This window comes from Xenopus tropicalis, chromosome 3 (genome assembly GCF_000004195.4).
Source record: "Xenopus tropicalis strain Nigerian chromosome 3, UCB_Xtro_10.0, whole genome shotgun sequence".
In the NCBI taxonomy this organism is placed as follows: domain Eukaryota; kingdom Metazoa; phylum Chordata; class Amphibia; order Anura; family Pipidae; genus Xenopus; species Xenopus tropicalis.
In genome coordinates, this window is record NC_030679.2 from 43131819 (window position 1) to 43149705 (window position 17887).

Below are 17887 nucleotides of genomic sequence, written 5' to 3' on the forward strand. Positions count from 1 at the left end.
AAGCTGCCAACTGAAGGAGCCAAAATGGTAGTTTAAATCTGCCAGTGTATGGCATCAAAAAGGTTGTGGCCACATCAAAAACATTGTGGTCATGTCAGAAAATTCAAAAAAGTTGCTCACATAAAAAAAGTTGTGTGGTTGCCACAATTCAGAATTTTTTTTTTTGTGTGAATTTTTTGGTAAAGCGAAACTGCACCCATTTAGCTTTGCCTACAGTTCCAGTGCAGCAGGCATTAAAATAAGTATTTACACTTTGCTTCAGTTCCTTTCAGGGCCGGAACTAGGGGTAGGCAGGAGAGGCACGTGGCTAGGTTACAATGGTGGGGGGACGCTAGGCACATACTTCATCAGTCACCTACTATCCCATGTCCACTAGTCCAGGCCCTTATTACTGTGATTTTTGTGCTCTTGTTTGTTTTAACACCAAGAGCCAACAAGAGCATGTGTTGTGGCGGAATCAAGGGTTGTGGTGGTATGGTGGCTGGATGGGTTGGCTTGGCCTGGCATTGATTCCTTTTATTCTAAGTGCAATATTTGGTCTCTCATTTAGTTAAATGGACTCCCCTTTGCCCAGTGAGATATTTCCTAGCCACCAAACAGATATTTGCTTTTAGTAATCAAACTGCACCAGACAGATCAAATCTAACTGCTGAATGCTTGCTATAGCTTTCCACACAAATACAAACAGCTGTGTGTTTCATGCACATTTTATTACAATATTACACAGTATATTGCTACTTCTTCTGTTATATCTCATGTAAGATTCTGCTGTCCGCCTGAATGTGATTCCGTAGACAGGAACAAATTTAATCTTAGTCTTACTGGATCTGTTGTTTGTGTATGGTATATCATAATGAAATCTGTCATGAGCTCAAGCAAGCATGGAACCAGTTTTATCTGTGTTAGGTTGTACATTATGTATTGGGCTAATGTGTCATCGGAGAGAAAGCTAAGCTAAAAATATATTGCTTTAATCAGTATACCTTGTAACACAAAATCACTCATTGGCCTGGTGTCACCTTTGTAAAAGTCAGTGTATTTCAAGAATGGCCTCAGGGACAGAAATCAGGATCACAGATCCAATATTACATTTGGGAAGGTACAAATAAAGGTAAACATACTTTTGATATAACTCTAATACTGTCACAGGGAACAAATAACAATTATGTATTGTCTCTTTACAGATACATATAGGATAATTATAGTAATATAGCTCTTTAGTAAGTTTAGTAAGATATAGAGTGAATAATGTAACATCTATTGTAAAATATAAGGATATTATAAGTCACAGAGGAGTTCCATGGCTATATACAGGTTATGGAACTCTGAGGTTACTTCTAATATCCTCATATTTTACACGGGGTGCGTTATATATACTAACACACAGTCTTGTGATGTGACAATTTTAACTGATAACATCACTAAACACCGTTTATAAGGATATAATTTAGAGGATATTCATGGCACTTGTATATTGTATATTGACTTGTATATTATAAGCTTATTATGCCAACATAGCCTTATTATCTGCATTTTATTTTGCATTTATTTAAAGTTAAACCTACCACACTTTTCAGTTTAGTAAGCAGCCTGCTCACCCCTATAGTGCATAGGGTGCTGTATCTACGACTTGCTCTAGGTTTAACTTAGGGCATAGAAAACGGTTAATTATTGAATACTGTAAAGTTGCTTAGAGTTTTAATGCAAAAACAGTTTAAAAGACAATTATATTTTTATATAAATAAATGAATTCTAAAATTGAGAACATGTATATTTATCTGTAATCATGCCCATGAGCTCTGTTTAGTTGGGAGATCCAGAGAGTTCTCTCCCCCTTTTGGTCATATGCATTCCACTTGTTCTATTGACCAGCATTTCCTGCTGACTATAAGGATTTTGGGAAACAGTCTTTGAAAATTCCCAGAAATTTTTGACTAAAACTTTTCTTGGAAAGAGTTGCATAGAAAAAGCCACAAGAGAGGATATTCCGCCAAGCCTATTGATCAGCTAGGGATGATTGTCAGGCTGAAAAACTGAGCTGGAGGTTAAGGCTTAAAAAGTACTGTATATAAAGGATCGGTTCCAGTGTGAAACTGATACTGACTAATTTTAGAGAAGTACTATCTATCCGACCTGTCAGTCCCTTACAGCCAGGAGGAATGCTTGTGGGATGTCAGTAGCAAAAGGGGAAGATAAAGGGCTACAGAAAATGCTTTAATTATGTTTTTATGTTTTCACTTCTTCTTTGCCTGTTAAATATTATATATATATATATATATATATATATATATAAATTAACACAATATTTTGATTGAGTTCTAAAGTTATTTTTTTTGACAAAAGCATCAGTGTATTTCTTCTTATCTGTTATCTGTATACTGTATAGTGGCAACATGTTACATAGCAATATATACAGACTGTTCATCATTTATATTGGCTCTTGCCATAGTATAGACCCAATCTAAGTTGCACAGCAAAAAGGTTTGTGCAGGAGTCAATAAACCTGCTTGTATTTTTGGAGTGTAGGATAAAATGAATTCCTGTTTACAAATTTCAAGAGCAATATATAGTATTGGGGGTTTCTATAATGCTGATTTGGCAGGTTGATGTTACAGTACAACTACAAGAATAATAAAAATAACAATTAGAATAAAATCGTAAATCTCACACAGCAATTTTTCTTGGGTTGCTGGGGTCAGTGATCCCCATTTGAAAGAGGCAAATAATTAAAAATAAAACAAGTAAACCATTTAAGAACTTGCTATGATCTGGTATTATACTAAACCATACTAAACATAGATAAAAGTTAGCTCAAAGGTGAACTGCCCCTTTAAGCACACGTGTATAAGGCTACTATCCCTTTAGGGTAGTATTTTGACAAAAAAATACTAGAAAAAAATACTAGATCAAAGGGTAGAAAATTGTTTCCAGCAAGTCTGTAGCTGCTAGTGCTACAAAATTATCTTCTTGTGTGATTTCTTTTTGGCATTAAAATTGTTGCTCTCCATTATGTGCTTATACTACCACTTCAGATAGAAAGGTCTCAGTCTTTGGTACACCATACTTAACCCCTGTTAGAGCTGAGGCTATAGAGGTGAGAGGGTTAGTAGTCTAATTATTGCAAGACGAAGTAATGTATTCATAAACAGAACAAAGTTATTATTGCAAGAGGAAGTAATGTATATATAATGTATACATAAATGTATAAATACTGTTTGCAAATGAGTAGGCGTATACATACAAGGAACAAACATTTGCGAACTTTGTAAATGGTCAGTATTGCAAGATAATATATATCTTCATATACTTCATATTTGTTCTGCAGTCCAATAGTATTGTTATAATAATGACTTCCTGATATTAGCGAGGCACTTTCAACACTGGGCAAATTTGCACATGGGCAGTAACCCATGACAATCTGAAATGTTTGCTTTCATTTTTCTATCTGCAGCTGGCTGGGTAATTCTAATCACCAATTGGTTGCTAAAGTTTACTGCCCGGGTGCAAACTTGTCCAGCTTTTATAAATGACCCCCAGTGTGTTTTCTGCTAAAGCCCAGAGGATTCCCTGATAGTCAGATCACGATTAGTTACAGTTCATTTTCCAGTATGACATTTTTAAAACCTTCATCCCAGCATATAAGGGGTGTTAGGCCATGATCTTTACAATGTATTTATTAATTTAAAAATAAAATCACTAAGCTATAATTCATGCAACCATCAGAGGATTTTAACAAAGGCTTTGGGAGGTTAAAGGGGTGGGGCCACAGGCCAATTCACTTGCAGAGCCAGGGCTGGAACTAGGGGCAAGCAGAAGAGGTTTGTAGGGCACAATAGTAGTAGGGGGGTGTCACTAGGCAGGTACCTCTTTTGTTGTCTTCCTACCCTTAATTCTAGGTCCCTAGTAGCCACTCTGGGACACAGTACAAACTAACAAGGATTTAAAGTTGGACTAGACAATTTTTTACCTGTGTAATATTAATTATAATGCCAATTGATAGAAGTGGTTGACACTTCTGGTACTGCCTTTTGAACCACTCAAGGCCAATGGATATCAAACAAAGTAGGATAAATGATGGGGCAGGCAGGTGTTGCAGATATGTTCAATCACATAAGGTGCTGGCAATTTTTTAAATGTATTTAAATCATTTATCAAATCCAAATGTATCTGTTTGCCTAAAGGTTTACTGTCTTTTTGCAATTTGTGTAAACTAAATAAGAGTATCCCTGGGGCATAATTCATCATTGCATGATATGGGATAATGTGGCTCCTGATGTATAAACTTATGTACAGGTATGGGGTCCCTTATCTATAAACCTGTTACCCAGAAACTCCAAATAACAGGAAGACCATCTCCCTTAGAGTCCATCTTAGGCAAATAATTAATATTGATTTACCTTTTCTCTGTTACAATAAAACAGTATTTTGTAATTGGAACTCCTCACAGAGTCATATATCCCCTACACTTGTGAGACAGCCAGTAGGGTAGCATACTATGGAAAAAGAATGTTGATACTACCAAGGCAAGGCAATCACAATCTGAATCACAAATCTGAACAATTCAATTAGATAATGTTCCAATAAAGTGCCTATGATTTAGGTAAAGCTGCACCAAACACCACTTTTTCAATTTTAGCAAATGTTATCCGAAAATGAAGGGTCATGTCACAACATTCTTCAACGGTCAACCTGGATTTGTTCCCCTCTGTTATCAATGGGGTTGCACAAGTTATCTGAGAAAATGACCAGCAGATAAGAAAGATATTTGGAAAGAATAATGCTGTAGGTCAAGACAATATAACAGGACAAAGTCAAATTTAGCTGGAAGTATCCTTGATATTCTGTCACAGCTGGCCACCATGTAAGTGACACTTTTGTAAAATGTGCAGATCGGCATTAGGCTAGTAGCCATGTTATTCATACATAAAAGCAGCTACTAAAATGGAGGGCTTTAGGAAACTTAAGCGAAAATGTGACGGGATCATTTATGCACCAGTGGGTTTTACAGTACTTTCAATGTACTGAGACTCCAAGCTCTATTATTTCCAGGAACAATAAGTGGTGACGGGTGAAAAATGGCACAGAGCCATTAGGTTTACAAATATACATGATGTGGTGTAAATAATGAGCTTTACCGTACAAACATTCACATGCAGTAGGTCCCTGACTGCGGCATAATGCAGCATAATGCATAATTATATGCTCCATCTGTAGTTAGGAAGGTGAAAAGACTGCATGCATCTATTAAACCCCAGTAGCATTGCTTATGATTTGCAGTTTCAAGGTTAATGCTTCGTTAAAAGCTGCCTGATCATTAGCTGCGGCATATCTTGTGTTCCTTTTGAGATGTATAGCTCAAGGATGCATCTATGTTTAGCCAGAAGGCCTTGCCTGCATAAAACAGTGTATTATTTATACTGGAAACCCTCTAGGGAACTGCATTGTGCCACCAGCTGCTGCAGGGATAATAGCCATGTTGCAGGAGATAGTCATTATACAGTGAATTACTAACATTATTCCTGCTGGGAGTCATTTAGAAACCTACAACAAGATACCAGGCTGTAGGAATTAGTTGGCGTTACCTTTACTGCTGTCATATTAGTTTCATGGGATTGGTGCATCTGGGAAATTTGGCCAATTTATTTGTAAGAAACAGGCGCCATATTGGAGCTTTCTATACATATATGAGCATATTTACTGCTGTACACATTTAACATCTATTGCAGTTTAGGTCTGGCCTCTGCATTTGATTGCTCTGTCCATGTCACTGTGGCCATAGACATAAGGCTTCAACATTTCAATCCAGAGCAAACCTTGTCAGGGCAGGGACCCTGCATTATTTCTCACTGGGGTAGCTCTTGGTTGGATTGTGACTGGAATAAACTGGAATGAAGGTGTTCCACTTACATTTCATCCAAATAATGTATGCTGAAAGCTCATATCTTATTAGGTGCTAAAATTCCTCCATGACATAACATCACCATGGTTCTAATTTTTAATAACCTGTCTGGCCCATTAATTCTGTGTTTCTAGATGCTAAATGAGTAGTATATGCCTATATACACCGTTTTTTGAACATGAGCAGATACATTTTTGCTGGAAATACATTTTGCCTATTCTTTTAATTTTAAAACATCAATCTTTTTTAGATGTTTTTTTATTATAAAGTAGTAACAGAGGATTGTTGTGTTTTCATGCTCATTGCCTCCTCTGTAATTAGCTGAGATAGTTTAAGTAGAGATAATGAGATGCTTCAAAGCATAAAGTTAAGGCATTAAAAAATTAGGAACATATAAAAAAAAAAAGAAGACCAATTGCAAACTGTCTTCTCCGTAACAGACAATTTATAATATACATGTGTGGGATGAAATGCGCAATTTGTGCCATAGCCCTTAGCATAATGTGGAACAATTAGCAGTATTCTGTGTTTATTGGTGTTTTTTGTTTTATGCTTTTCCTATTCAATACTGCATATATTTGCTAAGTCTAATTTCTGAATTTTATTATTGTTTTATGGGACTAACTTGTGTATTCTGCCCTGCCCTACTAAGTAGCCATTTTCATTTGTCTCCCCCTCTTACACATGTAGGAATCTGTTGCAGCACAATGCACACAAAATGTCAGAATAGTGTGTGCTTGATTGTTATTAGGGCTATATGTAGTATTGAGCCCCAATACTGTTTTGTATAGAAATGGAAGTCTGGCTAACATTTAATTTGCCATAAGAATATGCAGCTTAAATAAATCTTGCACTCGATTGCACTAACTGCACTCTCCAGTAGACCTCATTATGTTTATAGAGGCTGTTTTCAACCTTATTTTTGCCCAAGGCCTTTGATCCTGGGAGGCTAGGACTCCGGCATCTAGGGTCTGCCATCTTGGTGTTGTGCAGTTTCTCAGCCTACCGTTTTTTCTTGTCCAGACACTTGGTATCGTGAGTTCTGGTTTCCCTGAGAGGGAGTCGCCAGGTTGTGGTCCTGTTTTTTTTGGTGGATTTCCCAAGTTGGGCGTCAGGTGGCCGCTGTAAGAGGGTGAAATAAGGTGCATGGGTCGGGAGCTCTGTTCTGTTGCCTACTCTCAGTGCAGCACCATGTCCCCCTTTTCAACATTTTTAATTCATTTCTGAACATGTAATAAAAGCATGCTGCTTTCTTTGACGTATCTGTGACTTTTCTGATATGACTACAACATTTTTGAGACCATGACTTTTTTTTCAAATACATTAAAGCCAAGGGGCATTTTTTGGGAATTTTCACTACAGTTTTGCAAACACATTTGCCAATAGCAAAATGCAGAATTTTGTAGAAAATACATGCCTGGCGAAAAAATTCGCTCATCATTAGCTTCAATCCATGTGAATGATTTTCCCAATGAGTTGCAACCATTTTCAATGTATAATCATTAATGTTCTACCTTCATTGTATATACAGTTTGAATGGTTTCATTTTGTTTAAGCTTTAAATGGCAACTGGGCCGCTAGCAAGTATCTGTCAACAAACTCATTGCCATGATACTCCATTTTTTCTTTAATAACAATTGAATCCTATGTCCACAGGCACTTGTTGCGAAGGAGTCATTTTACAAAGTACAGAAGGTATATGCCTTTAAAGGAAAAAGAAAGGTAAAGTCACTTGGGGGTGCCAAAATGTTAGGCACCCCCAAGTGACTTTAACCGCCTACCTTTTACCCCGGGCTGGTGCCGCTGTCAGGAGAAAACAGCACCAGCCCGGGGTAGCTGCCGGCGCTTCCTCCTTCCGGCTTCGCTGCGCGCGCATGCGCAGTAGAGTGAAAAGCCGAACTTAAACATTTAAGTCGGCTTTTTCGCTCTACTGTGCATGCCCGGCCACCGGCAGTTTAGGAAGTGGAAGGCGGAAGGAGGAAGCGCTGCGCTCCAGGTGCCCCGGGCTGGTGCTATTTTCTCCTAACAGGGGCACCAGCCCGGGGTACAAGGTAAGCGGTTAAAGTCACTTGGGGGTGCTTAACATTTTGGCACCCCCAAGTGACTTTGCCTTTCCTTCCCCTTTAAGAAAGTATTTGACATCACGATACCAGATCAAAGTTCAGCACAATGAACAAGTCTGTAGCTGCCATTGCTACAAAACAACCCTCAGGGGCACTTTCCTAACAGGGTGCACTATTCCTGATTGTCAAGATATGGTTATAGTACCACAAGCTTATTTCTTGCATATGGGCTAACTTGATGAATGGTCATAATACAATAATACATAGGGCACATGAAAAGCCCAAGTCAGGTGTGTGTACGACTTTACTATTCAGCTTTCAGCTTTAAAGCTTGCCTGAAGTGAAGGCCAGAGCTACATTTATTATGACACAATCCAATGTAGTGTCCCTGAAAATCAGTAAGAGTTGGCAGCAGCATGTAGGTCAGTCTCTTTCAGTCCATTCAGCACATCACACTGCTTTCAAGCCTTACCCTGATCTGATAACTACAGATCTGTATTCAGCAACTTGGTTATAAATAAACAAAGTGCAGGTGCTGGATTATGAACCTGAGTGAAATCTGACAGGGTTGTTTATGCATCTGTGAGTCTCGGCGCAGACACCCGTGACTAACGCACTTCCAGAGAGAAGAACCGTGCATTTCTCTGCCTTACAAACCAGCCTGCCTGTCAGAGATAGGGTCAGGGCAAAAAGGGCCTGCTGTGTCCAGTCAGTAGAAAAAAAATCAACAACTGCCTTGATCTGCCAGACTTAGATTTCACCTACTATATTTTAGGGGAGCACTTAGGCAAATGCTCTGTATCTACTAAGAAGTCTGCATTGCTGGTGCAAATTATTGTTGCTTTTTAACAGCAAATATGGCAGCTATCCCATGAGCAAACTGAATAGTGTGTGCTGGGCAAGTCAAAGAAGAAATCAAGCCTAACTAAAGACGTAGGCTAGAAATGTTGTACATAATGTTTTGGGTTCCTGCACCAGCCCAAGGCAACCACAGCCCTTTACCAGGGAAGATCTGTGCCCCAAAGATGCTCCAAGTAGCTCCCCATCTTTTCTGCTGATTCCCTGCACATGCTCTGTGCTGCTGCCACTTACCTGAGCTTAGGGGCCCACTCACAGACACTTCCCAAGATGGGGAACTCCTGTGGCAAGTTTGAAGTCCAGGATCATTGCTGCTATTGAGATCCTGAAACTTAACATCTGGTTCAATAAGTACAGTATATAAAAAATTGCATTTTTTAGCCATTTTAATTTTTAGGATTTAGTTATGCTTTAAAACTTTACACAAGGCACTTATCGCACTAAAGCAGAAATCATTTACAGGGCCCAGTATCTTTTTGCATCACAGTGGGCCATTGTTGATTAGTGAAGGCTTTCCATAGCCACTACCATGATAAGCCCACGCTAGTCAAGATTTCACAAGCTTGCAGTTGCTACTGTTTTCAGTGCAGATTTGTAATTCCTGCAAGGTTAAAGGGCCACTAATTGTAAAACATAGATTTTAGATCACTAAATCTAAAACATACATTGCAGGTTATTGCTTTGTGTGGCAAAATTAAATCAAATATCTGTACCAGATATAAGGAATTTCACTTGAGACAACCAAGTGAAGATGAGACGTTTAGTATCTGTGTGCAAAGATGGCATGCCTGCCCCAGTCCCCATGAAATGCAATAACATTTGTTCTAAAGGTGGCCACACACGTGGTGATTTTATGATCGTACAATCTGCCACCAACTGTTCAGGACTGAAACGGCAGATAAGGAGGTAGAAACAATAGGATTTCTACCTCCTTCTGATGGAAGATTTTGCTCAGGCGCCTCCTATGGCGCCCGATCAAAATCTTTTAACCCGGCCAATCAGTGAGTCGACCGATATCAGCAGCCTGATATCGGTGCGTGTATGGCCAGCTTAACACTATTCACAGACTTGGAGGACTAGACTTGCCATCTTAGATCAGAAAGTGTGACAGTCTTGACTGTTCTAAGAGGTGCCAATGACAATGTGGGAGCATTGTCATTGGCACCTCTTAGAACAGTCAAGACTGTCACACTTTCTGATCTAAGATGGCAAGTCTTGTTTCTGTTTAGACCCCTCAGTTAGCAGTTTTGGGGCTATCCTAGCGGTCATTTCCTAAACACAAGGACTGGTTTCAGAAGCAGAAATGTAATTAGCAGGAAGCAGAAGGTCATAGAACCCCTCTAGGTCCATGCCAGCTATTTAAGAGATTCTACTAACACAAGCATTAAAGTGATTTCTCAAATAGTGTAGGCCCACGTAAGCCAATGTCCATATATATTGTAGAAGCTGGGCAGATAGGGCTAATTAGGCGATTAAGGCTACTTGCTACATTTTTTATGTGTATCATGTTATTTCTATGACATATTACTAAATTCATAGGTCAAAGTATGGGTATGTATATTCTTCAGGTCACCTTTGAATACCTACCCCTAATATGTGCACCCTTAACCATAGTCTATTAAAAACACACTAATCGGTGTGTATAATAAAGAAGTTTAACAGAAAAATACCCAGTGCAAGCTGTTTTTCCTTTTAATGTATTATTATGGGATGTGTGGTTTCAGGTGGCTGCACAGCCTGGATCTATAGTGTGTACCTCTCAGGTCAGGGACACCAGAGTCCTGTGTTTTTAAACTAATGGAAACTGCTATGCCACCTGCCACTATAAAGCAACCTTCTGCCACCACATCTACTGCTGGATTGTATTGTATTGTAGGGACCCATAGGGTTAAGCTCCCTATGGTGTTATCCCCTATCTTTATGTAATCTGTATTGTTATAGGGTAGAGCCCTCTGATCTCAGGTTACTGTTATTAGGCTACCCCCTATAGGTTTAGCCCAGGTTGACCACTCCCTGTGTGCAGACTATATAGTGTCTGGCACCAGGAAGTGTCTTCCTCTTTGGCTGCTGTTCTCTCAGGCTGCATGTCATCGGGCCTGAGACACACGGTCTCAGTAAAGAGAACTGCCAGTTTGTAAGTCGGGGACAGGGCCCCGTGAATGAGAACTATCCAGCACAGACAGGTTTACTTATAGCACCCTCTAGGAGTGGTGAGAGTAGTCAGATTATTTAGTAAGGGCAGTCTATAGCCCCAACCAGGAGTTGTAACAAAGGGTTTAGTCCACCCCGGCTCTGTAGTCGTTCTTTAGGGACCGGTTTTATTAGACGCCAGGTACCAGTGTTAGGAGCTCTCCCCTGGACCACAGTCGGCCGGAACACTCCCTTCTGAAAGGTCTATATCTCAGGTGTCGCGGCTGCGACCGGGTATTACTATTGACTTCCCAAATAATTGATCCCCGGGTGCGCCTTCAAGAGGCTATTGCCGTTTGGGAGGCGATCCAGCAGGGACTTGATCATTATTGCTGCGGTTGTCAGACAGCCTATTCGGTGAACTGCAACTTTGTGCCTTTAAAGATGGCTGACCACGCCAGTCCCCGCTCACTGACCCCAGACACCCTGGGTAGTGATACCACGTATATGCCACCCCAGTCTCAACGTTATGTGTGGCTGGGCACTTTTGGGGAGCGCACCACAGAGGATGGTAGCGTAGTAGTGGAGCCTTACTGTGAATGTTGTGGGCAGGTCATAGTTCAAGCCTGGAAGGAACTGGAGATTCGCTGCCCATTCTGTAAGTCGCGTTGTTGGGCAAAACCCCTACAGAGAGCGCAGGGACCATTTGTCCAAGGTGGCGCGGTGGGACTTGACATACCCAGGCCTATTACTCCTGCTCCCACTGATATTCTGACTATTAAAACTGAAAGTGTTCCTATTAAGGTTACACAGGACATTGATACCAAGTCTGATAGCTCAGAGGAGGAAAGACTGGATTCCGTTTCAGTGACTGCCTCCCAAGCCATATATCCTCAGGAGCCTGTGATTCCTGTTAAAAGTCAAACTCCTCCAGATCAAGTAGGTGTATCCAAAGCAGAGGAAAACCTGCGATTACTGCTACTAGGTGTGGGTAGGGGTAGATCAAAATCCAACACCCCTGAAAAGGAGAGCGTGGCGTCTTCTCATTCCTCAGGGAGCGCCGTTTTTTTAAGTGGTATGTCACAAAGACGGGGCCACCGACCTGACTGGGCCCACATGACCTTTGGGCCGCTTCCTAGACGTTCTCTACCAGAAGGACAGAAGGGACCAGAATCTCCACAGGAGTCTGAGTTATTATCAAATGACCCACCAGGTTGGCCAGTTGTACCACCGCCACCCCATGCCGTGAACAAAAACACCTCTTGTTGGGTTGCCCCAGGGAGGGCAGACTCAGAGAAATTTCGCTCTGTATCTAGAGTGCAGAGACTGATCAACGAAAAAGTATTTCAGCAGTGGGGATTCTACATGCCATACGCCCCAGAGTGGGTATACGATGAGGTGGAAGCCCATGTTGATGAATGGCTGTATGGGGAACTCATCCGTCGGGAGGGCCTGATTCCTGGAGGCCTCCTGCACCAAAACGTAAAACGGAGAACCCAAGATACCGAGTACCTATCCAACATTGCCCGTGAGTGGTGGTTCGGACGAACCATACTGAAACATGGAGTGCAATCGTGTGGAAAATTTCAGGATGATAGAAATTTTGCCTTGCTGTCAAATCTTCCTTCAGGAGGGAGGACGGACAAACCACATCCTGCCTATTATGTGTCCTACCGAGTGACCAAGGAGAAGTACGACAGGAACCTCCATTAGGTAGGAAAACCCCATGCCGGTCTGGATCTTCATCCCAGATGGGATTTTCCCCCGGGTGGGAGGTGGGTTGTTAGTTCCCTAAAGTTAAAGGGTAAAACACCCACCGTTGTGGGCACCTCTAAAAAGACTGCCGGTTTGCCGCCATGGAGTGTGATCCCATTCTGCAGTTTATGTCCACAGTGATGGACTTGTTTTCTTGTTCCTAAGTTGAAGCTCTCAAGGAGAGACTGTAAAATTGTTAATAGTTGGGTGAACAATCAAAAAGACTGCTGCGCCCCATCCCACTTCAACTTCTATCTTCATCTACCTCATCTAAGGGTAGAACCCATTGCCTAATCCACACTTACGGAGTGCATGTCGAGAGATCCATGAACACTGGGTTAGGGTGGAAGGCCTGGACTTAATAAAGTTGATGGGTGGGAGTGTGCCACAGTCTAAATTGTGCCCAATAACAATTTCTTTACAGCCAAGCAAAGTGCCTGGAGACACCTGAGTGAAGGCAGGATCGTTTCCATGTGTAAGTGTGTGCCTGAGCACCCCTGTAGTGGTCAGGAAGGTGACTCAAGAATTGCTCTAAGTAATGTGAGTGATCTATTATGACACTCATGAATGTATATGGTTTACAGTAACGTAACTAGCAACGAAACAGTTAATATTTTGTTTAAATCAAAATTCGGTTACAGCTAAGATGGTGCCTGGGAACCTGTACCTCAGGAGAATTCCCATGTGTGCACTGGAGTGATCCTACAGGACACTCAAAGTGTATATGATTCAATAAAGTTGCTGTATGTGCCTAATCTTTCTTTGCAGATATCCAATGTACCAGATACTCCTCAGGAGAGGGTATCAGAAACGGATGTATGGGTACTGTCTTGTTGCACTAAATCAATGCACTACTGTTTTGCTTGAAAAGTGTACTTAATGTTATTTACCATTGCCGGGTCGGAATGGATTCTTCCCCCGGGTGAATGTAGGGACCCATAGGGTTAAGCTCCCTATGGTGTTATCCCCTATCTTTATGTAATCTGTATTGTTATAGGGTAGAGCCCTCTGATCTCAGGTTACTGTTATTAGGCTACCCCCTATAGGTTTAGCCCAGGTTGACCACTCCCTGTGTGCAGACTATATAGTGTCTGGCACCAGGAAGTGTCTTCCTCTTTGGCTGCTGTTCTCTCAGGCTGCATGTCATCGGGCCTGAGACACACGGTCTCAGTAAAGAGAACTGCCAGTTTGTAAGTCGGGGACAGGGCCCCGTGAATGAGAACTAGCCAGCACAGACAGGTTTACTTATAGCACCCTCTAGGAGTGGTGAGAGTAGTCAGATTATTTAGTAAGGGCAGTCAATAGCCCCAACCAGGAGTTGTAACAAAGGGTTTAGTCCACCCCGGCTCTGTAGTCGTTCTTTAGGGACCGGTTTTATTAGACGCCAGGTACCAGTGTTAGGAGCTCTCCCCTGGACCACAGTCGGCCGGAACACTCCCTTCTGAAAGGTCTATATCTCAGGTGTCAACTAATCCTCTGTGCATCCTCCAAGTGGGTTATTCTGTGCCTAAGTGTCACCTTTGTATCTTCCACGGTGATCACACATTCTATACTGCTGTGTCTGTGAGTATACCCTGCTGCACTATTCAGTTGTGCCTTTGTCTAATAAACTGTACCATAGTTAATAAGCAAGAATCCTCTGGCGTCCATTATTCTCTATTTGCACTACACACCTCAGCTAGTTGTAGTTCAACTACACCCTCAGTTCCATCTAATTCTCCCATATAGCGGAGGCTCACCCCTTTGTATTAAGTGTCGCAATGTAACCCATGCTCATATTATCACTACTAGCCTGGGTTTGGTAAATTGGGTCAGAAAAGCGTTACAGTATTATACTGTATATATATTTATATATATTCTGCTCTGTGTAAAGTGGGCAGGGATTACATTGTAGAAACTATGGGACACATACCTAAAAATTATTTAGCTGATTTCCTTGACTGTGAATGCCTTTAAGCTTCTCCCCTTGCCATTTAAAAATAGGTATGAACAAAGTCTTTGTCCCTACATGGGCACACCCAACATGCCATTTCATCACTGCCAATCCCATACTTACAGCATCAAATTGTTATGCAAGTGTGCTTCACTATATTGTATTGTACTAGGTGTAGGAAGATAATTGGGTTTGGGTGGGAGGGCAGTAATAGAGGGCCTCACTGAGAGGGACAGAGAAAATTACATTTTCTGTGAATAAAGTAAGAATACATATAATAATAAAAATAATACATATAATAGTATATAAAGGGGGAGAATATGGCATGTTGAGATAAGTGGGAGAAGAGATGGCAGATAAGTGAAACAGGGGGGGGGGAAGATGAAAAATAAAAACAAATGGAATAAGTAAAAAAAAAAAAAGGGCAAGGAGACAATGGGATATTGGGGGTGAATATGCTGCACAAACAGGCTGGGGGTGAGAGGCAGGTCATGGCGAGTAGAAGGATAAAGGGATTCTGAAAAGTAAAGAGGAAAAGATAAGAGGGTAGAAAGAGGAGGGTTGCATGGAAAGGTACATATTTATAAAACAGTAATGCAATATTACATTATTGTTACTGTATTACTTAATATTTACAAAATTCCCACAAATCTCCTGAAGTCTCATGATAACGTGGGTGTATATTCATTTCTGCCAGTTTCACATTTAGCATTCACTTCTGAATGATCCCTACAGTAATGGGAAGGGTGAGATGTGGAATTAGTTCCACTCTGTGTGTGTACATATGAGGACAGATTCAGCACGTGCTTCAATTCCTCCATGTCCACCCTGAGGGTGAGAAAAACAGATAACAGGAATTGTGCATGGATGACACTGGCTGAGGGCAGACAAGGACCTTGGAGGAAACAGGAAATCAACCTCTGTAGAAATTTCACTGAAGATGTGTTTCCAAATCCCGTAATTCGAACCCTGGCTTCCTTCCTTTAATAAAACAACATGTCATGTTCCAAATGTGAGAGCCAAGATGTCTGGATACGCAGCAGTGTGAGAACATTATTCTGCAGAGGAACCTTTCTGACATGCCTTTTTAAAGTAAACTGAAGGTAAAAAGGAATAGAAGATGAGATTTTGTGATGAGAGTTTGTTTAAAGGCACAGTAGACCTCCCCTTGTCTGAGATGGTACAGAATGTATTTCTTCATAAAAGAATGCAGCCAGGCGCCATTTTTAGTCAACAGAGATTTCAATGAGGAATGAGCAATCATGGTTCCTCCTACTGCAAATAACTAAATAAATACCATGAATATAAGGCTCCCTATAGAGCAGGGGTGTCAAACTCAATTGCACAGGGGGCCAAAATTCAAAACACACTTTAGATCGCGGGCTGAACATGTACCTGTGCCAGCAGCCATATTATTGGCCCATGTACCTGTGCCAGCAGCCATATTATTGCCCCATGTACCTGTGCCAGCAGCCATATTATTGCCCCCATGTACCTGTGCCAGCCAAAATATCAAGCAAGCGCCAGAACTCTGCGCCGCACCGGTTTCTCCCACCAGCTCTCTCTGTCTGTGACGGCGACGGCGAATGCGTGCGCCAACCCCGAATTTGGCCCGCGGGCCACCAGTTTGACACATATGCTATAGAGGGTATCCTATGCCAATATGTTATACCAGGGTATTTCCCATGGTGAAAACCTTGCCTCATATGGAACTATTACCTGTGGGTGGGGGGAGCAGTATCAGAGTTGTAGGCTAAGTAGGCCCAGATTCACTCCTGGGTTTTACTGAGCAACAATATGCACTTATAAACAAGGTATATATTTTCTTTGGATTCTCCTTTCAATAAAGTAATAGCATTGCTTGAGCATACTGTGAAATAAAAGAGCATTAGATCTCACTTAGGGGCTGATTTACTAAGACACGAATTTGAATCCGAATTTTGCGACTTTTTCATATTTTTTGCAATTTTTTTCGGCGACTTTACGACTTTTCGGAAATTATCGCAACTTTTTCGGTACCAATACGATTTGCGCGAAAAAACGTGAGTTTTTCGTAGCCATTCCGAAAGTTGCGCAAAATCTGGCGATTTTTTCGTAGCGTTAAAACTTGCGCGAAAAGTCGCGCCTTTTTCGTAGCGTTAAAACTTGCGCGAAAAGTCGCGCCTTTTTTCGGTAACTTAAAAGGTGCGACGTTTCGCGCAAGTTTTAACGCTACGGAAAAATCACGATTTTGCGCAACTTTCGGAATGGCTACGAAAAACTCGCGTTTTTTCGCGCAAATCGTATCGGTAACGAAAAAGTCGCGACAATTTTCCGAAAAAATCGCAAAATACCGATCATTGCGAAAAAAACGCAATCGGACGCATTCGGCCCCTTCGTGGGTTAGTAAATGTGCCCCTTAAAATATTAATTTCTTAACTGAAACATCATACAGTGTAATGAGATCTATATATAATATATCTTAATATTTTAAATATATATATATATATTTATTTCTTTATTTTTTTTAAATTTAAAAAAAAATGTGCCATCTCAGCAAGAAACTGGCAGATTAAAAATGTTGTGCTTGGTTTACTAGGTTTGCAACCTTTTAAATCTCTTAGGTCTGGGCAGTGGGTGAGGTGGACGACATCAGGGGTGGGGGATAGTGATATCGATCACCATGTCATTCACTTTACTTTACAGTCTGAATTTCCATATCTGAAAATTTGAACAGGCAGTTTTCACCCTGACAGCTTTCCTGAAAACTAGTGGCAACCCTATGCAGGTGTGCAAGGTGCAAAAAAATGACCAATTGCAGCCTTTCCATTTTTTACGCTGTGTTCTTTAAGGTAAATGACCCCTATGAAGTTTGTGAGTCTTATAACAGAATCATCAACAAGATTATCAGACAGGCCCTCTATAAAGGTCCCATGCAGGGGCTGAAAAGCTGAGCAACTTTCATTGGCCTGTGTATGGCCACATGTAGGGGTAGATTTATTAAAATGTGAGTTTAGAGCTTAAAACATGAAGACTCATCCATGTTCTGTTCATTCCTATGGGATTTTTTTTTATCAGTGGGTAAAAGTTTGAACTACTATGAGTGCAGCAGTCTCCTGAGAAAGAAAGGTGTTTCCTAGTCCTTCCCATTTCTGATGTGGGTCAACTGAAGAAAGGGGGCTTAGCATGACAGTGAAGGTCATTTTACAATTTAATGCTGGGAGTCACTGTGCCATTTAATTTGGTGGTTCACTATTACATATACAGAAG